Source organism: Serinus canaria, chromosome 5 (assembly GCF_022539315.1).
Source record: "Serinus canaria isolate serCan28SL12 chromosome 5, serCan2020, whole genome shotgun sequence".
NCBI classification, from domain to species: domain Eukaryota; kingdom Metazoa; phylum Chordata; class Aves; order Passeriformes; family Fringillidae; genus Serinus; species Serinus canaria.
Window position 1 is genome coordinate 62,203,066 of NC_066319.1, and position 21,496 is coordinate 62,224,561.

The following is a 21,496-nucleotide window of genomic DNA, read 5'->3' on the forward strand; positions in this document are numbered from 1 at the left end:
AGCACACAGCTCTGTCACACAGCACACAGCACACAGCACACAGCTCTGTCACACAGCACACAGCTCTGTCACACAGCACACAGCTCCAGCATCTCCTCACCCCCAGCGCTCCCACCACGAGGAGATGGAGCCCATGTGGTGTCACCTGGGCATGCCAGACCCACTTCAGCTCATGGTGCCCCCAGCACAGCTGCTCTCCTGCATGCCCTCCTGTGTGAGCCTTCCCTGAACAGCACCATTTCCAAAGGAAAACCAAGTCCATGTGGGTCTCAAGTGGCACCACAGCCAGACCCCCCTCAGCCCCCACAGAGGCCCCTGCCTGGGCTGCCCGGCCAGGGACTGTCATCTGCAGTTTGGGCATGTATTACACTTATTTATTTTCCTTTTAATACATTTTGGCATAATTGTCTCTTATCTTAATTAATATCAGGAGAATTACACAGTTTCTCTCTCACAAGAGGAGGCAGAGCAGCATTGTACAGGGAAATGCTTGTAGAAACAAAACAAGAAACCTTGAGTAAATCAGCATGACTTTACTGCAGCTAATTGAGTTATCTTCAAATTATGCTCAGAAATCAAAGCACAGAGGGAGAGACACCTTGCCCTCCACACAATGTCCTCTTTAAAAATACACCACTCACTGCTCCTCATCTATGATAATTCACTTGTGGGGAGTTTTGAGTGGGTTAGAGACAGGACCTCTGAGCTGGTTTTGATGATGTGGTTTATTTTTGGTTTATTTTTGGTTTATTTTTGGTTTATTTCCTTATCTTCTACACAGGCAGGAAGGGTGAGTTCAGCTCACACCTTCACTGCCTGGCTCAGGAGGTCACCAGACCCTCAGTCACAAGAATCAGGAGTTATTGACCAATACAACCCTGCCAACAAGGATATTTATGGTTTTGACCCGATCCTTAAATATTTCATCTCATGGACCCATGCTGCAGTGTGAGCTTCCTCAGCCACTCATGTCATGGCACACAAACCCACAGTGCTGCACTCTGAACTCCCTGTTTGCCTCTGGAACTACTCTTATTTTTTCTTTATCTTAAACTCTAAAACTCTAAACTTTCCTTAGCTCAATGTGTCTCTGCTATAAACTATAAATCCACGTTCTCACTTCTGGCCCCTGAGTTTGGGAGCCTTTCCCAAGGGCTCAGATCCAATCCTGGTTCAATTCCCAGCTGTGGCTCTCGGGCCCAGAGCTCTGGGAGCTCCCTGCATTCCGGATTCCCACAGCCCTCTCCAGCTCCATGGCACAGGAACGTGTCTGTGCCACCTGTCCCTGTCACAGCCCAGCCCCTGACTCCAGCTGGGCTGGCAGGAGGGGACAGAACAGGAGAAAGAGAGGACAGAGAGAACCCAAACCCCATCCCCAGCCACCCCCACGGGCACTCCTGCTGCTCAGACACTCCTTGGGTTTGCACAAGGAGATGAGAGGAAGTGAGAGACAAACACAGAGATGATGGAGAGAAGGCCACTGGGAGTTTTTGAACTTTTGTTTCACTCTGAACAGATCAAGAATCCATCTTCTTCCTCAGAATTATTTCTGGAGAGCCCAAATCCTCAGGCTGAGTGGCTCAGCACCACCGGCAGTGTCTGCAGTGACAAAGGGAAGCAGGCAGGCTCGGGGTGCCTGGCCCAGCACCTCACACCCCAGGGACCACAGAGCCCCACCCCGGGCAGGCCAGGCCAAAACCTGCCCCAGGTACAGGAGAAGTCATCGGGTGGGAAAGGCTCTGAGAAGGGCACGTGGCATTCCAAACCATGTCAAGTTTTAGCAGAGAAGCTGCCTCGACCAGTCCTGGTTATTTGCTGACACAGAGGCAGCTGCTCCCCGGTCACAGCTCAGGAAGCACCCGGAGCTGAAACATGGATGCAGTGGCCCCAGGGAGGAGGGCAGGGGACAGCAGAGGGACAGGGGCAGCTCCTGTACACTGTGAGGGGACATCCTAGCAGATCCCAGTGCCAGACAAGTACCACAGCCATCTGCCAACACTTCAACAGTTGTGCTGTTGCTGATTGGTTTTTTTAAAGTTTTTCACCATTTCTTTAATTCAAGTTTTCTTATATTAAAGAAAGCAATAGAAAAGCAAAGGCCTCATGCCCTTCCTGCTGTACTGGAGATTCTTGAGATACACAAATTCTTTTGCATACACTTAATTTCTGCTGTAAAGATCCAATTCCAATTGAATCTCTTTTCATAAGAAAAAAAAATCTTACTTTAAGGAATCCATAACTTTTTTTCCATTCTCAGCTTTGCTACCTGAGCTCTCCCTTGCCTATCTCCTTTGCTGTCTGGCCCTCTTGTTCACTTTTGTAATTAAGAATGAGGTGGGGAAGCTGAAGAAGACTAAATTACTTCAGTGTCCCAGCAAGGGGACAGAGCAGAGCAGAATGATGCCCTGGGCAGCACTTCCAACCCTGCTCACAGCACTGGCTCATGTCCAAGTCGTTCCATCAGTCAGCAGCTCCAGCAGCACTGGTTCTGTGGGCACAGTGACCCTACACAGCTCCATGAACAGGACCTGTGGATCTTCTGGAAGACCACGGAATCCCAGAACGGTGTGAGTTGGGAGGGCCCCTGGAGACCATCCAGTTCCACCCCCTGACACAGGCAGAGACACCTTCCCCTCGATCAGGCTGCTGGGGGCAAGAGTAAATTTGCCAAAGTAAAACATCCTGGCATGAGGCTGCCACTGTGAGAGTGACTGTGACCAGAGCAAGCAGCACCATCGGGTCCGTGGTTGCCAAAACCCCACCGAGACCCCCCAGGAGCTGCTGGGAGGAGCACAGCCCCCAGGAGGCTGTGTCAGAGCCAGCACAGAGAGCTGCCAGCAGCAATGCCCAGGAGACACAGACCCTCAGGAGACAGGCCTGAGACCTGGAACCCTGCTGGGGCAGAAGAAGGAAGCTTCACCTCCAGCTCCGGGGACTGTGTAGTGCCAGGCACAAGAACAGCTCCTCTGCTGGCTCTGGCACTGAGGGAGGACCTGGGGACACTGGGTTCCTGTGCAGCCACAGCCCGTCCACAGCACTGGGAAGGGACAGGGCAGTGCCCCACTGCCTCACCCATGGTAATCAGGGAATGTGCCACCCGTTACACTCGCACAGAAGGAAGGAAACCAGTCCCCAGAGCTCTGGGGTCTCCTAGAGAAGCATCTCCTGCAGCAGGAGCTCCTCACTCCAGGCAGCCTGAGTGAGACACAGCTGTCCTCGTGTGAGTACTCCCCAGTGTAAGAGCCCCTTCCTCAACCACACCTGGGCACTCCACACAGGCACTGCCAGGACACAGCTGGAGTTATACTGAGACAGACTTTTTGCACAGCCAAGTGATCCTGTTTGGAAGGCTGGTGTCCCCATAACCACGGGTGACAGACAGCAGCTGGCCCAGAGCCAGAGCAGAGGCTCCAGCCACCAGCCCTGTGCCCTGTGATAACCCTGGGGACACACTGATAGAATGTGACAAACCCTCTCTGTGACACAGGCACTGACACCAGCAAAGAGGTCCTGATGCCTCTCCCTGGTTTAAAAATTTGAGAGCCACATACAGCTAAGGGATGAGGGGATTTTACCTCAGTATTTCAACAAGGATCCTTGCTGGTGCACCGCAGTGCACACACACACAGCAGGCCACACATGCCATTTACAGACCTCACAAATTAGCATATCTGACAAGGATGGCCCCGTGGGAGGCCAGGATGAATGGCCTGGTATTCCCCCATCTGTGGAATTCCCCCCTGGATGGGCCACATCTCCAGTTCACAGAATGTGTTCTAGAGAGGACCTTGGTTTCCCAAAATAGTGTAAAGTTTACTGGGAGGCCTTTAGGATGTTTAATCTCCTGGCCTAACAGAATACCAGGACTATGCTAAATTATCAGACTTAAGGAATTACAAGGATGCATGCTAAGAATACTGAGGATACATAAAAGTCATAGAAAAGGTATGGAAAAGAAAAGGCAAAAAATCATCTTGGCATCAGTCTGAAAAATGGGAATTTCCTGCAGGACACATTCCATGCCCAGCATGGGCAGGACAGGGACACAGGAGCACACTGTCCCCAGCACTGTGCCCACCCAGCACTACAGCCCCCCTTCTCCAGCCCACAGCCCCAGCACCACTGCTCGTGTGCTGCACGCAGCCCAGCACCACTGCTCAGGTGCTGCACACAGCCCAGCACCACTGCTCGGGTGCTGCACACAGCCCAGCACCACTGCTCAGGTGCTGCACACAGCCCAGCACCACTGCTCGGGTGCTGCACACAGCCCAGCACCGCTGCTCGTGTGCTGCACACAGCCCAGCACCACTGCTCAGGTGCTGCAGGCAGCCCAGCACCACTGCTCAGGTGCTGCAGCCCAGGAGTGGCTCCTCCTCCTCCTCCTCCTCCTCCTCCTCCGCCTCCTCCTCCTCCTTCTCCTTCTCCTCCTCCCCGTTTTCTGGGAGCCTGCACCATCCATCAGCCCAGGCCCAGCTCTTGCCGAACCTGCCCCTCAGCCCTGTCCTGCCGCAGGAGCAGAGGTCACCCCAAACCGTGCAGAGGAAGCCAACACCTGCACAGGTCTGCATCAGCCCAAAGTCACCAGTGACGTGGGCAGGTTGTGTTTCCATCACTGTCTTCATGTGCTGGGAGTGGCCATCCCTCCCGTGCCTCCTTCCCCTGCACGAAGCAGAAATCAGTCCCTCCCCTCTCTCACAGCCCACGAGCTCCATCCTACCCGTGATGCTGGCCTCAGGAGCAGGGAGCACGGCAGGGACTGCTGCTCCTGCCTGCCCAGAAGTGCCAAACCTGCAACTGAACCCCTGGGGGAACAGCGACTGTGCCTCGACACAAACTGAGGGACCAAAACTGCCTCCCACAGCCACACAACTCACTGTGCCACAGCACAAAGCCCTGAGGCTGGAATGCCACCCCTGGGAGCAGAGCAGGGCACAGCTGAGCAGCCTGGCACTGCGTGGCACCAGGACAGGAACAGGAAACATGTCAGGAGAGAGGATCGCTGTCAGCCTGAGCATGGCAGGAGAGCTGCCAGCCTGGCACTGGGCACAGAGAGCTGCCAGCCTGGCACTGGGCACAGAGAGCTGCCAGCTGGGCCCTGGCACGGCGAGCTGCCAGCTGGGCCCTGGCACAGAGAGCTGCCATCCTGGCACTGGGCACAGAGAGCTGCCATCCTGGCACTGGGCATAGAGAGCTGCCAGCCTGGCACTGGGCATAGAGAGCTGCCAGCCTGGCACTAGGCATGGGAAGCTGCCAGCCTGGCCCTGGCACAGAGATCTGCCAGCCTGACATTGGGCATGGAGAGTTGCCAGTCTAGCACCGGGCACAGAGAGCTGCCAGCCTGGCACTGGGCACAGAGAGCTACTATCCTGGCACTGGGCACAGAGATCTGCCAGCCTGGCACTGGGCATAGAGAGCTGCCAGCCTGGCACTAGGCATGGGAAGCTGCCAGCCTGGCACTGGCACAGAGATCTGCCAGCCTGACATTGGGCATGGAGAGTTGCCAGTCTAGCACTGGGCACAGAGAGCTGCCAGCCGGGCACTGGGCACAGAGAGCTGCCAGCCTGGCACTGGCACAGAGATCCTGAGCTGCCACTCCTGTCCACCAAGCACAGCAACTCACATCTCGTAATTTCGGCAGGACTGGAAGGAGCTGCGTGTGCTGCAGTGACAGAAGCAGCACCTGAGAGGTGTCAGTGTCACAGCCAGGCAGTGGCAGCCCCAGGCTGCTGCAGCAGCACCGTGCTTCAGGCAGCCTGTGCCACCTCAGTGCCTGTGCCACTGCCCACGAGGGCAGGAACCCTCTGCTCAGGGCTGGGGCTTCCACTGCCCTGCAGGGGAGAGGGCAGAGGGGGCCAGGGTAGCTCCTTCTCTGCAGCACCCTCAGCCTCTCTGCCCTGCTGCCAAGATCGCCCTCCTGGCCCCTCCACCTGGGACTTTGTGTCAGGATGGAGTTCCCTGCCAGGCTGTGCCCTCTGCCCAGCTCAGAGCTCACTAGCTGCCAGCCCCCAGCAGCCCAGGGCTTCCACCTGACAAACAGGAATTGCCACACAAGCAAAACCCTGTGAAGTGCAGCTGAGCACGTAAATGCTACAAAATAAGAGCAATTTATTCCACAGTTTACAAGTCAGTCTGTGGTCCTCAGAGATAATTCTGCTGTCAGGTGCTTATGTTCCTCCAGCAGTGCCAGGCTACACGAGCTGCTTTTTGCCTCTATTAGCTCACACATGTGCAGATCCTCCTTTTCCACATTCTATTTGCATTCAACGCTTAAAGTTTTGCTTGATCTGTGCTGCAAACTAAGTGCAATTCTGTCCTAAGATTGCATGGAAAACCAGAGCAGGCTTCTGACCAGCATTTATTATTCAGGACACTGAAACATACTGATCTTTCTGGAAAGGTCTGGCAGTCTGGAAACACCTTTTGCACCCAGTTGTTCCCAGCCACACAGTGGTGGTGTGCTCTCCGAGTTCCACTGGCTCTCCCCAAGGAGCAAACCACCCCGTACTGAGATGTGAACTTGAATTTATTCTCCAGATCTGCAGAATCAGTCCTGCTCTATTCCAGAGTCACTCCTGCACAGCCTTATTGCTGAACAGGGCATGTTACACCTCTGGTTATGCCCATCTCTCCTGGCAGACAGGTGCCCAGACAGTGCCAAGGCACCACAAGTCACCCAGCAGCCCCTGACCTCCCCTTTCCAGAGGGAAAAACACCTGGAGCCCTCTGCCTGCCCTGGGCTGTCCCAGGCCCCAGAGCAGTGGGATCCCCTGGGGACAGGACTCTCAGCACTGAGCACCTCTCCAAAGGAGCAGAGCACTGGGATCTCCCTGGGGACAGGACTCTCAGCACTGAGGAACTCTCCAAAGGAGCAGAGCACAGGGATCTCCCTGGGGACAGGACTCTCAGCACTGAGGAACTCTCCTTTGGAGCAGATGCTTCAGCCCTGCAGCCCATGGCACTCGTGCAGCCCAAAGTACTGCAGAACAGGGAGCAGCACATGGCAGAGCCTGAGCTGGGGCCAGGGAGGGCACTGCAGCTACCCACAGCCACCCAGAGGGAGGCACAGGGGCACAGGCTGTGCCTTGCACACCGTTTGGTGACACAGGGCTTTCTGAGCCACTACAAACAGTAAACACTCATCCCAGCCTGAAATCATCTCATAATAATAAACCATTTCATTTCTACAAAAGAACTTCCTCCCTATGAGGGTGGGCAGGCCCTGGCACAGGGTGCCCAGAGCAGCTGTGGCTGCCCCTGGATCCCTGGCAGTGTCCCAGGCCAGGCTGGAGTGGCCTTGGAGCACCTGGGACAGTGGGAGGTGTCCCTGCCATGGCAGGGGTGGGATGAGCCCTAAGATCCCTTCCAACCCAAATGATTCTGGGATTCTGTGACTCTGTAAAGGAAACACATCAGCAAAAGCCATAAAAGACTCCCATGGTTCCATGCTGGGCACGGGGAGCTATAGGAGGGGCAGCTGCTGCCCTCAGCTCCTGCTCCTCCCATCTGGGGGACAGAGCTTGAGGCCAACCTGCCTGGCATCCACACTTGACATCAGCCGGTCAGTCTGTCACTAATTGAATTATACCTGCATTACTTAATAAACAAAGAATACTCTCCACATTACAAGGATGTAATCCTTTAATTGGTTTATGAGCACAGAGTCCCATGGGAAGTGTCACAAATCCATCAGGATGCCCTGAGCACTGTGTTTCTGAGCTGGAGAGATAACGAGTGTCATATGCCAGCAGTCGGCTCTGGGCTGAGCTGGGAAGGGAGCTGAGCCAGCACTCTGCTCTCTCCACACCACCAGCAGCCCCAGCACTGCTCCTGAGGCTGTGGAGCTGCCACCAGCAGCAGCAGCAGCAGCAGCAGCAGCTGGCAGTCAGACCCAGTCCTTCCGGCCCTGCTGCCCACCCTGCTGTGCAGGGCACAGGGTGACCCCCACCAGTGCCCCTTCCAGGCACAGCATCGTGGGCAGGGGAGCACTGCAGCCCCCCCAGTGCCTCCAGCCCCCCACCCACACTCCATTCACAGGGCCCTGCCAACACAGTCCCACCCGACACGCACAGAGGGGACACGGCTCCCCCTCGTCCATCCTCTCACCCTAGGAATCCCCTTCTGCTGCCTCACACAACTTACTGCTGCAGATGTAAACCAAAACTATAGCTGTGAAAGTCAGCACACTTCAAAAGCCTTGGCAGAGGGAAACCACACTGTGCAGGAGGCAGGTATCTGCTCCACGATGCCCCACGCACACACACCCCGGCTCAGGACCAAGCCTCTGCTGTACCAAATCCACTCCAGCACCCGAGCCACCAGCCCTGCTGCTCCAGCTGGCACTGCTGGCCATGCTGAGGGCAAGGATGGAAGAGGGCACGGACACATGGTGGCCACACGGGAGGGCACAGAGACACAGCACTGCTGGCCTCACCAGCAGCACAGAGCATGGTGCATGGAGAGCAGCTGGGACCTGCATGCTCTACCCTGTCCCTGCAGGGACACCCAGATTGCCAGACGTGTGTGCTGCTCCCCAGATGCCTGGGTTAGATTTTCTGTGCCTGGCAGCACAGGAACACCGTGTGTGCCCCTGGAGTAGGAGTGATTCCTCTGACCCGTGTGAGGTAGCTGCAATTCTGCTGTCCTTCACTCTCCTCCTTTAGCCTTCACGTCTCCTCACATCCCCAGCACAAACCAGGGATGCATTACTGACCATTGGGGAACCATTTGGATATCTTATTAACACCTAAACCCAAATTCCAGATGGCAAGGAGCAAGCCCAGCCTCTCCCCAGCATTCCAGGTCTCGCATCCTTCTGGCCACACAATTTCACTCCTCGTTACTGTTCTTTATTTACTGTTATAACTTTCCAGATGGAATTTAAGTGCAGTCACACGCTCTGTACATTGATTGGCTTCTTTAATGCTCCTTAGAAGAAATGAAGCTCACTCAGCTGAGCCCTTTGTGCCTGTTGGTGGCACCACGGGAGGCCCTGGCAGAGCCGGTGGAGCGTGGCAGGGCTGAACAGAGCACTGGGGCACACAGTGCCAGAATCCCAGGGCACTCACCTGGGCAGCTCAGCTGGCACCCACCGGCACACACAGCACAATGCTCATTTAAACACTGCTGTCCTCATCTGTTCCCTTAGAAATTAACACAGTCCTCATCTGGCACTAACAGCAGCTGCCACCACCCTGACCTAGCGTTTGTCATGGCTCCCTTCTGGGGCAGGCAAGGACAGGGGATTGCCTCAATCCACAGAAGCTGCATGTTTGCAGAATGCTTCTTAAATAACCCATGCTAGGTGTGTCCAACTCAGGGCAATACTGAACACAACAGGAATGCCAGCCCTAGGGAGGCAACCTCTCATTTCAGCCACATCAGGACACCAGACCCGATGGAGGGACCCTCGCTGCTCGCCAGAGGGGCAATGCAGAGAGGGGGTGCATGTGGGACACCTGCAGGACCCAGCTGCAGATGAGCAGTGGGCTCTGGCAAGGAACATGGAGTACTAGAAGGGAGGCTGCACCCCCAGTCACTAAATGCAATCCTTGCCATGTACCTGGGGACAAGGACACATCTGTTTTTAGTGGCCCAACACGCCAGGGCAGCAAGTGACAACTAGCCCACAGAGGAGTCCCCATGCAGGTGCTCTGCTGGCTGAGCCTCTGAGGCCATATGTCACCAGGGTGGCTGGTTGTCTCCATGCTCATCCCCATCCCTGGTGCTCGGCACAGCATTTGGGGCCTGAACGTTACCAGACCCACACTGGGAGGACAGGTAGTCACCTGGAGGCACTTGCAGCACATCCCCAACCCACCAGAGCCATGCCAAGGACCCCTGCCCAGGGCCTGCTGGGACACCCTGCTTCTGGGCAGCACTGGAGCCTAGACTGGGGCCTGTGCTGTAACCCCGGTTCTTTACACCGTAGCTGAAAGATGCTCAGATGTCTGTCAGCTTGCCCAGGCTCAGCTGTGGCATTCAGGGCCATGGTGCTCTCCTGCCCAGGGTACTGTTGGTGTGCAGAGCCCTCCCTGCCCGCCTGTGACACAGCAGACTGTCCCCAAAGGCAGCCAAAGCTGAGGCTCAGAGGCAGGAAAGCAGCAGTCACTTCTTGGGAACTGCAGTTTGGAGCCTGGCCCCAAGAGCAGCGTCAGTGCAGCTGGGCACCGGCAGAGATGAGACACGAGGCTGACGTGTCAGGAGGAGCCACGAGCCCAGCAAACCTGCCCACAGCACCAAACCTGCCCACAGCACAGTGACACCCAGCCTTCCCACAGCACAGTGACACCCAGCCTGCCACAGCACAGTGACACCCAGCCTGCCCACAGCACAGTGACACCCAGCCTGCCCACAGCACAGTGACACCCAGCCTTCCCACAGCACAGTGACACCCAGCCTGCCCACAGCACAGTGACACCCAGCCTGCCCACAGCACAGTGACACCCAGCCTGCCCACAGCACAGTGACACCCAGCCTGCCCACGGCACAGTGACACCCAGCCTGCCCACAGCACAGTGACACCCAGCCTGCCCACAGCACACTCGATGGCAGCAGCGGCGCTCACGCAGCGCAGCCGGCAGCAGAGGCTCCTGTGAAACACCACGTACCCGGCAGCAGCACTGACTCACGGCTGACAGGGCGACAAATCCCGCTTGCCTTACTCAGACCCGCTCCCACGAGCCCTATCAGGGAGCCTTACATCAGGGCTGGCACAAGTGCGTTGGAGAAAACGGGAACGACGCAGCTCCCAGAGCCCCGGCGGCGCTGCCAGCGGCACCTGCCTGCTGTGCCCACAGCACCTGTGCCCATGGCACCTGCCTGCTGGGCCAGTGATACCTGCCTGCTGTGCCAGTGCCACCTTCCTGTGCCTAAACAGCACCTGTGCCCATGGCACCTTGCTGCTGGGCCAGTGATACCTGCCTGTGCCCATGATACCTGCCTGCCTGTGCCCACAGCACCTGCCTGCTGTGCCAGTGCCACCTGACTGCTGTGCCAATGGCACCTTCCTGTGCCCACAGCATCTGCCTGCCTGTACTGACAGCACCTGTGCCCATGGCACCTGCCTGTGCCCATGGTACCTGCCTGCTTGTGCCCATAGCACCTGTGCCCACAGCACCTGCCTGCTGTGCCGGGGCAGACACTTCACATCCCAGGCAAACTCTTAAGTCTGGCTTAAGCACAGAGAACTAGCACCTCACCCATGTGCAGCAGAACATCTCTGCACGGCTCCCCCATGGTGCTAAGGCAATCCCATCCCAGTCCCAGGACCAGCAGCACCAGGGGACTAAGAACACATCCTGGGCATTCCTCTCAGTGTGACTTTCCCCGCCGTGCCTTTTCCTCTTTGTCTGTGTTTTCCTTGCACACCTGCTGTCCCACAGCCGGTGAGTCCTGCTGCAGGACTCACTGAGCTGTCACAGCTCACTGTGGTGGGCTCCTGCTTCTCCATCCCCCATGGCCAACTACAGAGACCAGGAAGTATAAATAATTGGAAATAAATATGCAGGGAATACCAGCTCTGTGGCAATGAAACAATGCTGAGGCAACAAAAACTGAGGAGTTTTATCTGTCTGCAATCCAAAACAATTCCAACACGATCTTGACAGAGAAGCCTAAATAAAAACTTCAAGGGAAAAAAGATATTCCACTTTAAAGCAAAGCTACCTAATCATATGTTTTCATGGAAATGTTTTGCCATGAGACAGTTCCTGGGGAGAAGCTTCATCTACAAGAGCAAACTCAAAACCATAGCATTGGACATGAGCTCTGCAGCATTGGGAACTGGCTGAAATACTCTGAGGTCCCACTGGCCACGTGCTACACAATTAGAGGCACCCACCAAGGCTCCCATTACTGCCTCAGTTAGCCATTTGACAAACCACCTTCTAGATCATCCAGCCTGCTCGAAACAAATATGACTTGTACAGCCATTTATCCCGTGGAAACACAGAAGCTGCTGCCCAGCTCAGGGCTTGGTGTGCCCAGCCTGCACCTCAGTGGCCAGGTGGGATGGGGCACACGGGCAGGGAGCCCTCAGATACCCTCACCCACAGGGCAGCACACGGCTCCTGGCACCAAACCATGGCTCCACGACCTCTGGCTGGTGGAGCCCAGAGCCCCAGCCAAGGGTGGCCCGGGGGACCAGCACCTGTCCTTGGCTCGAGGGGATCTGGGCCAGGGCCTTCTCCAAGAGCCCTGTCTTCTCCTCTCCTCATCTCACCTCCCCCCTGGCAATACCAACCCCTTTCCCTTCCTCTGCAGCCTCTTAGCTCTCCAAGAACCGACAGCAAGAGCTGCCACAGGAAACAAAACGATGGCCATCACTACTCCATGTCGGGCTGCAGGCATCACCGGCCATGTCTGCCACCACCAGGCAGGCAGCAAGCCCATGGGGCATGTGACCGAGGTCTGCAGCCCTCCTCGGGAGCCCCACTAAGCCCCACAGCCGCTCCAGAGAACTGCACCCAGGACACAGACCCGGCCCTGCAGCAGGGCTCTGAGGGAACACCTCCACAGCCTGGATCTGGGCACTGCAGAGGAATTCCACAACCTACCTTACTTCAAGATTCGTCATTTTGTTTTCAGAATGACACCTCAAACTCCAGAGTAGCAGAAGGTATATCTGACTAATTTGAAGCAAATGTTTCTATTTTGCTGCAAAGTGCATGATTATTTGATACAAACTTTCTAGAAAGAATGGTTCACTCTTCAGCAACAAAACCTTATACTTTGGATAAGGTTTGGATTTGGTTTCCCAGGCCTGAGCATGTCTCCAGCACTGCTCCTGTTCGACCACATTTCTCCCTGCTACCCAGCCACACAGACAACAAGCTTTTGTTTCCAAAGCTTTTAGGTAACTACCTCACAAACAGTTTTTATTTAAAACAAACACACACACACACACACATAAGCCTCTCCTAGCACAAACTTCATCAGATAGTGTCAGCAAGCATGGTTTAATAGCATGATATTGAAAAGTAATTTTACTACTAGCTAGAAAATCTGAAGACTGCAGAGGATATATTTAGATGTGTATAAATAGACAACACTCAGTGATGTCTGGTCCAAAGAGTACAAATCTTCCCTAATGCATGGAATATGCCTGGCCCAAAACGCTTGAGCAGCACTTACACAGCCTTTTCAGTCTGGCTCGGGTTCTGAGCCCGCTAATAGCGAGGCCATTAGAGCGGCGCTCGGCCCAGCTGCTTGTGCAGGGAATATGCAAAGATTGCTCCATAAAACCCAGCCTCACCACATCTGAAAGCACAGGCAGGATCGATCAGCAGTGCAAAGCCATTAGCTCTCCAGCCTCTGAACTACCCCCACGTGCCCCAGCGGAGGGACAGCCCCTCAGGCACCTGGGGATGCTCCACCTACCCAAGGCAGGCACGCAGCGTGCCAAGGCCGTCCTTCCCCATGCACCCGCCCTCGCATCCCCTCCAGTCTTTCTCAAAAAATTGGGGAAGATCTGTTTTTCCCTTGCCATGCTGCTCAGCTACATCTCTTCTTGAGTTCCCCACATTCCCAGCCTGCCCAGAACCTGGGCTGGGAGGCACCTCTCAGCCTCCTCCCCCTGGCCCCACTCACACCTTCGGAGGCCAACAGGAGCCTCTTCAGACAGCAGACCTGCATGAAAAACTCACAGCAAGCCCCTGGGGGCTTCCTGAGCAGAGCTGCAGGCAAGTGCAGCTCTTTTGGCTGTAAGGATGACATGAGCACTCAGCCCACCAGCTCTCACAGGGACAGGATGATCTGGAGGCCACTTCTGCAGCTGCATATGCTTGGTGGAACAGGACAATCTGGAGCCCACTTCCACATCTGCATGTCTCTGGTGGAATGGGTCAATCTCAAGACCCCTTCTGCACCTAGAAGTGTTTGCTGAACAGGAGAACTAGTTCAGCTTTAACTTGCACTGGGTATCTGACATATGCAGGATTTGCTTCCACTGACTGCCCTGCCATGATAAAACCAAGAACTGCTCTTTCTGAAAGCAAAAAGATGAGGTAATATGCCAGGAGATGTATCTTAGAGAGGCTTGTAACTGGAGGCCAAACTGGCAAGCTCTGGTGTGCATTATGATCCAGCCTTACGCATTTAAACACATTTATTATGCATTTAAACAAATGCATATCCCTTGAGTGCAGTATATATTTAGCAACGTGGATTGGGAAGGTGTTGGGCACTGAGAACACTCAGTCTCTGCTATGGCTGCTTGTGCAAAACCAAACCTGACTCGCAGACCAGCAGTGGAATTGCGAGGCCTGGCACACCTCCACCTGCCAGGACTGACTCTGGAATACCACAGAGCCCATGGGCCAGCTCCGAGGCGTGGCCTGTACACGGGAGCAGGGTGCCCACCTGGAGTCCCTGTGGCAGCACACACAGCCCCGAGCACCCAGCTCCAGGCAGCGGGGATGCAGTCTGCACACCAGGACAGACCAGAGCCAGCACACACTGTCCATCTGGGCAGCACTGCCCCATGCTCCTGGACACAGCCACGGCCAGGATTACTGCTGCCAGGCCAGCCCAGACCCCTCCATCTGCAGAGGCACAGCTGGAACCCAACAGGCTTCAATTCCAGCATGGATCCATCTCGCCTCGCCAGTGGGCTGGCTGGCTGTGCCGGCCTGAGCCGCCCTGGACATGCAGGCTGGCCCGAGGATGCTCAGAAGGAACAAGCTGACACCACGTGTCACACAGGAACATGCGAAATGGAAGCGTGGGTGGGGAGGATCACCAGCACGACAGCACGATGGCCAAGGGCAGGGACACCCAGCCTGTCCAGTTCCACGGCACTCAGCCAAAGGCCTCGTGGGGCTGGGCTTGGCTGGGGGCACCTGCTGTCCCACCCCTGGTCTCCAGGACTGCTGAGGCCGAGTTCATGACCACAGCTGGAACAACACATGCCTCTGTTCCACACACACAACATAATGAGTGCCCCGGAGATGCAACAGACTGAAAGGGAGGAAGGGAAAAGCTGCGGTCCCAGGCTGCAGAGGAGCCACAGAGCCGGTGTTCCCCGGTCCATGCTGGGAAGGACCGGCCCGGGAAGAGGCTTCCCCGGGGCACCTGGCCCAGACATGCCGGTTCCCGCACGGCAGCCGGGCTCCCGGAGCCGCGAGGGCTGATGCTCCGACACCAACATGGCTGCGAGGCTCAGCCGGCTTCTCCGCCGCTGCTCTGCCATCTCCCCAACGGGAACCTTCCGGCGGGGAAGGGCCATTCTGTCCTACATTTCTTCTCCCGCACACGGCGGTGTTAGTCACGGAGGGGGCGGAGGGGACGGAGGAGAGGGGGGCGCAGCCGCATCCCGGGACGCGGGGGACCGCGGCGGCCCTAGGGAGAGAGAGAGCCGCGGGGAGAGCGGGGTGCGTGTGGCGGCCAGGGGCGGTGGGACGGGGCGGGAGGGCTGGGGCGGGGGGAGCCGCTGGGTTCCTGCGCCCTCCGGCAGAGCCCCGCACGCCCCGAGCCCCCCCAGAGCCACCCGCGAGAGAGCCCGGGATGGCTCCGCGAACAGCGGCGCCTCCGCCCGCTCGGGCAGCGCCGCAGCGCCAGCGGTGCCGGTAACCGGGCGGCGGCGGCAGCGGCGGCGCGGCGAGGAGGGGGCGGCGGCCGCGGCACGGGCGGCCCCGCAGCATCGCAGCCTGGCAGCATCTCCGGCCCCGCAGCACCCCCAGCCCAGCCCAGCCCAGCGCGGGCGGCCGCCGGCGCCGTCCCGCGGGCAGCGGCGGCAGCGCGGCCAGGCCCGGCCCGGCCCGTCCGCTGGGCACTCGCCCCGCCGCTCCGCGCTCCCCGCGGCCGCCGCCCTCCCGGGAAGGGCGTCGTCCCGGCGCCCCCGCCGCGCCGTGGGGTCGTCCTGACCGAGACGTGGGGGACCGGCCGGGCCGCCCCGCACCCCCCCCGCCCCGTCCCCTGGGCCAGTACCGCGGTGCAATGCAGATGTGCCGGGCGCGACTCCCCTCGCGTTACCTGGTGCCTCCGGGGACGGGCGGCGGCCGGAGCGCGTCCCCTGCGGGTGCGGCCGCGGCCGGGCCCCGGCGGGCTGCGGGCGCTGGCGGCAGGCGGGCTGCCCGCCGCTCCGCCCCGAGCCGGCGCTCACCCCCCGCATCCTACCGCGGCTCCGCGGCGGAGCTGCCCGCGGCCGGGACGGGCACGGCGGCCCGGGGACGGCCCCACGCGGCGGCTCGGGCGGGCGACGGCACATGCACACACGCGCGGCGGGGGCGGGAGGCGCGGGACAACCCGCCCGCATCAGCCCGCCCGCATCGCCCCGCACCGGGCAGCCCGCCCCGTTCTCCTCCCGCCGGCGCTGACCTTGTCATGTACCTGCGCCAGGTTAATCCTCGCCAAGCGCTGCCGCTCCGCACCCCGCTGCGGGATCCTGCGCGCCGGGCGCTGCACTGGACGGACGGACGGATGGACAGACGGACGTGGCCGAGGCGCGGGCAGCCCCGCCGCCGGGCCGGCGCCTCCCGGGTGCGGGTGCCGCTAGCGCGGGGCGGCCGGCGGCAGGGCCATGCGGCTCCGCGCCGCTCCGCGCCGGGCGCGCTCAGGCGGAGCAGCCGCGGCGGCGGGCGCTGCGGCGGGGCAGAGCGGGGAGCGCGGCGCCCGCGGCTCGGCCCTCCGCGGCGGCGGCAGCTGCGCCCATCCTCCGCGCCGCCGGCCTCCGCCCGGCCCCGGCCCCGGCCCCGGCCGCGGGCAGCCGCGCCGCTCGCTGCCGCATGGAGCAGCCGCCGCCTCCCCCGCGCCGCGCCGCGCCGCGCCGGGGCGGGCTGGAGCAGCCGGGCCCTCCCCGCCCCGCCGCACGCACGGCTGAGCCGCAGCCGCCCGCCCGACCGCCGCCGCGCAGACGTGCGGCCGGGCCGCCCCCCGCCGCGCCGGGCTCGGGGCTGCGCGCCGCCGGGCGGGACCAGGCGCTGGCACCGGCACGGAGACGGACACGCCTCCGCCTGCCCCGCCGCGCCGGGGCCGGGCTGCGGCGACGGGCGCCGAGAGCGGCCGCGGCCCTCGGGGCACCCCGCAGCCTTCCCGGGGGCCACAGCCCTGCCCCAGCCGCCGCCCGCGGCCCCGGGTCCGGAGCGGGAGGGGGCGGCGCGGCTGCGGGCCGTGCGCGGGTGTTTGACCTGACAATCGATCCGGTGGATGCACCGGCGGAACAGTCCCGCGGCGCGGAGCGGCCACGCGGGGTGGGAGAGCGGCGGCAGCTCCGCTCCGCGCCGCCGGCATGGCGAGGGCTCCTGTCCACCCTCGGGGCACGCAGCTGCCCGCATGCTGCCCGCATTCTGCCCGTGCCCGGCCGGTCCGAGAACAGGGACTGCAACATCGGACTTCTAGGAGGGATGATCCTGGCAGGAGAAGGAAACGCTGGGTCATCTGTGGGGGCAGTAAATTGGAGCGATTTTGGGGATTGCGGCATTGTTACCTGTTTCCTGGATTTCTAACAGGGAGGAGAGTGCATTTCGTGCTATGGAACACTGACACCCTTTTCTAGTGCTCTTTAGTGGGGAAATGCCGGGGATGTTGCAGGACCGAAGAAGAGGAGCTCTGCCTGCGGAGCCTGGAAGAGGAGCAATTAACGAACCTCGTCAGCGGCCAGTGACCCCGCACCTGGAGGGATGTGCAGGCACGTGCCCTGCCACCGCTGGGCAACGGCCCCGTCTCCCCCGACACCCTTCCCCTGGCACGGGAGGCAGTTGTCGGCTCCTCCGGGGCTGCCCCGGGACTCTGCAGCCGGACCAGCCCGCGTGGCCACCGCCGCCGAGGGTGCAGGAGGAAACCCACGGAGTGCTCGGCACGCTCGGAGGCAGCGGGAGCAATGCTGCCGGGATCCATCTTCTGGCTGGGGACGCACGTGGTGGGAGCCCGGTTCCAGAAACGGGAAGGAGCAGCGGCAGTCCTCATGCCTCTCTGCTGATACCATGCCAAAGTTTTTTGTGCCTTGGGATGCAGCGTCTGGCATCGGTGAGGGTGAGAAGAGGGAGCACATCGGTATTCCTGGGCTCAGGGCTGTCCGTGTGACCTGAGAACTTTGAAGTGGTCTCCACAGCAGCCCGTGACCCTGGCCTTGCCAGGAACACAGCTGCCAGAGCCGCATCATCCATTGTCCTCCTGGCAGCCTCTGAAGCTGTCCAGGGCTGGGCTGCCAGGCTGAGCCTCAGTTAGTGTTTATCTCCAAGTACCAGCTGCTGTTTCGCAGAGCTCATTCCAGCCGTTAACAGGGGAGAGAGGCTAACAGGAGGAAATGAGTCTAAATCTTCTCTCCCTCAACGGAACTCATGTCAGCTGGCTTTGCTGGGGTGGTCTCTGCCCCACACTCAGTCCTAGCACTGGTCTCCTTTGGAGCTGGAGGCAGTGTCATGCTCAGCCCTGATTTGGCGTTCACAGTGTGCTCCCCTGTGGAGAGAGAAGAGAGACAATAAGATGCTCCCTGGTAAAACATCCGTGGTCTTGGCTGGCATCCGCCAGAGTCTTGGGCTTCAGGTTCAAGCATTTGCTGATCTGTCAGTTCTCTGCTGCCCCAGAAGCAGGGGGGGCTGGCATGCCAGTGATGCCAGCAGTGTGGCTGGTGTTGGCAGAGAAGGTAAACGTTGGGGTACAGCTTCCCTGGCCATAGGAACACGGAGAAGCTCCATGGAAACTCAGTGGAAGCATGTGCCCAGGGGCTGGTGTGTACCGGGAGTGCACTGATTTGCACCATCCAGCACAACCACACTGTGCGGGCTGGTTCAGGACCACTCTGAACTGGTGCCAGTTCAGCGCAGCCCAGGAGCTCCACATCCTTGCAGCTAAAGCAATGCCCTGTGCTCTTTGGCCTCAGGTGTTTGAGCAAGGGCTGCTGCATCTTTGTCAGCCTGGAATCCCTCCTGGACATGAGACTGAGATGACACCACTGCCCAGTTAATGTACCCAGTGGGAAAACTGCACCTCCTGGGGCATCCAGGAGTGTGGGAGCTGTGGGTGTGCTGGGGAGGTTCGCTCGCTCCTGGCTGGGATGGAGAGCCCGCTTGTCTGATCCTGGACCCAGACCTAAGTGACAGTGTGTGGCTGCTGTGCCGTGCAGGTCTTACCCTGAAACTGTTCCTCTCCCTCTTGTTCCCCCCTCCACTGGGGCCTCTCCTGGGCTCTCTCCTGGGGTGTTCCTGGCGGCCCTGGCGACTCTGTGGGGGTGTCTGTGCCTGAACATTGCCTTCAGTGCCCAGGGACAAGGCTCCCTGCAGGGACGGCTGTTCTGGGACCAGCCTCAGTGCCCTGGGGAGGGGCAGCTCTGTGTCCTGGCATCCTTATTCCCAGTGCCTGGCAGCCTGCCTCATGGACAGCACTGTCCTGCGTGGCCCTGGCACTGGGGGTGCTCAGGATGACTCAGGTGAGCTCCCACCTAGCTCTGGCCAGGATTCGCCCTGCCTTGGGCACCCTCACCCTGCTGGGGCTCAGTCACCTCCCCTATCACCCTTCTGAACAAGCCCTTGCTGGGGGTTTTGTCTTGCTCTCTCCAGCTAGTGTTAAAATGCTTTTTTACTGGCAGAGCTGGTAACTCCTTAACCTGAAATCTTTTTCCCCTCACAAGTATAATTTTAAAATTATTTCATAATTTCCCTTTTTTTTCTGAAATAATGAGACCTAGAGGAAAGTGCTTTGTTTAACTAACACAGAGAGCTCTTTAATGCACTTTCTAACCCTTAGTCCCCTCTGGAAGGAGGACCTGGGGCCTTAGGCACAGTGCCACCGTGCTGCAGCTGCTGGTGACAGGGTGCCCACAGCACCCCGGTGCCACAAGGGGCTGCCCGTCCCTCATCCCCTCAGAGTTCCTCCCCAGCCCCGGGCCACAGACCCGAGCAATGCTTGGAGCTGTGCCGGGAGCCAGCAGCATCCCTGGCAGCTGCTGCTGGACCGTGGGGGCAGCGGAGGGGCGGGGGGCACAGGCGGCGGTGGGGGCAGCTGTGCCAGGAGCTGTGCCAGGATCTGCTCGGGGATAACGTCACTGTTATGCCTGAGCACTGAGCGCGGCTCTGAGCACGGCTCTAAGCAGGGCTCTGAGCAAGGCTCTAAGCAGGGCTCTGAGCAAGGCTCTAAGCAGGGCTCTGAGCACGGCTCTAAGCAGGGCTCTGAGCAAGGCTCTAAGCAGGGCTCTGAGCAAGGCTCTAAGCAGGGCTCTGAGCAAGGCTCTAAGCAGGGCTCTGAGCACGGCTCTAAGCAGGGCTCTGAGCAAGGCTCTAAGCAGGGCTCTGAGCAAGGCTCTAAGCAGGGCTCTGAGCAAGGCTCTAAGCAGGGCTCTGAGCAAGGCTCTGGGCACGGCTCTCCATCACTGTGCGCTGAGCACGGCTCTCCATCACTCTGCTCTAAGCACGGCTCTCCATCGCTCCGCTCTGAGCCCGATTCTAAGCCTGGCTCTAAGCACGGCTCTCCATCACTCCGCTCTAAACCCGGCTCTAAGCCCGGCTCTAAGCCGGCTGTCCATCACTCTGCTCTAAGCCCGGCTCTAAGCCCGGCTCTCCATCGCTCCGCTCTGAGCGCGGCTCTAAACCCAGCTCTAAGCCCGGCTCGGAGCGCTGCACCGCACCGCGTGCTGCGTGTACACCCTAAAGGAGAGCAGCAGCAGTGCAGGGCAGCGGCGCCGCGCTCCGCCGCTCCCGACAGCCCGGCTCTGAGCACGGCTCTGAGTACGTGGGACTCCCTAAGAGAGACCGTGGTACCGCATCGAAAACTGTCTGCAGCAGGCAGTGCTTCTTCATCCTTACAGGGAGGAAATTCGCTGCCCTAATCACTGAAATGTCGAATGTCACGTTGCGTGAAGTGGATTTCTCTTCCCTGGAGCGCCTTGGAGACAAGGACGCCTCAGGCAGCAGGGCACTGCCAGCCTCTCCTTCCAGAAGAACCGCGGATTGAACGCAGCCATCCTTTCCTGGGGCTGCTTTTCCATTTTGAGTTCTTTAGTCTGTAAGATGGGGGAGCTGTTGCATTGTACAAAACACGGCAGGGAGCGATCCCGCTCCTCCGGGAGCCCTCCGTCTCCCGGCTGCCGGGCCAGAGGGGAGAACGCTGTCCTGGTGCCCCAGCTCTCTCCCTCGCGGCCGGGGAGGCTCAGGACAGGCAGCGCTACACCTGGCCAGGGCTCGCAGGCCCCTCAGCGCTGCTCCTGCTCTTGTTTAAGGTGAGCTGGCGTGACATTCTCCCTGCGGTGCCTTGGTGGGTGGTGAGTCCCAGCACGTAGTGGTGCCCTGGGCTCTGTGTGCCAGCCCCACACTGCCAGTGAGTCAGACCTCACACCCAAAACCACCACGGGCTGGTGACGGGCTTGTCCTCAAACGGACTCGCTTCATCTGGTGGAACCAAACCAAGATAATAATAGCTGAGTGAACCCTTTTTTACATTTTTAATCAAAAAACAGATTTAAAGTAATGAGTAAAGTAATTGTAGTGTCTGTTTGCTTAATCTTTTAACAGATTTGTTCTTTGAGAAATAGAATAATGTGCTGAGGGGTTTTTTTTAATTTCTTGCA

The 21,496-nt window shown here is 59.1% G+C and overlaps 1 protein-coding gene across 4 annotated transcripts in view; it reads right to left on the bottom strand.

Annotated features, from left to right (window-relative positions):
• LRFN5 (leucine rich repeat and fibronectin type III domain containing 5) overlaps window positions 1–16,453 on the bottom strand; it is a 44,255-nt gene extending 27,802 nt beyond the window's left edge. For 2 of the 4 annotated variants that reach the window (XM_050975609.1, XM_050975605.1), the window contains exon 1: window positions 16,327–16,453. The gene's annotated coding sequence lies outside the window, so the exon portion shown is untranslated. Of the gene's footprint in view, window positions 1–15,969; window positions 16,039–16,314 lie in introns of those variants that run through there. The other 2 variants (XM_050975606.1, XM_050975608.1) reach the window with 2 other exon arrangements.
• Between the last annotated feature and the right edge of the window lie 5,043 nt (window positions 16,454–21,496).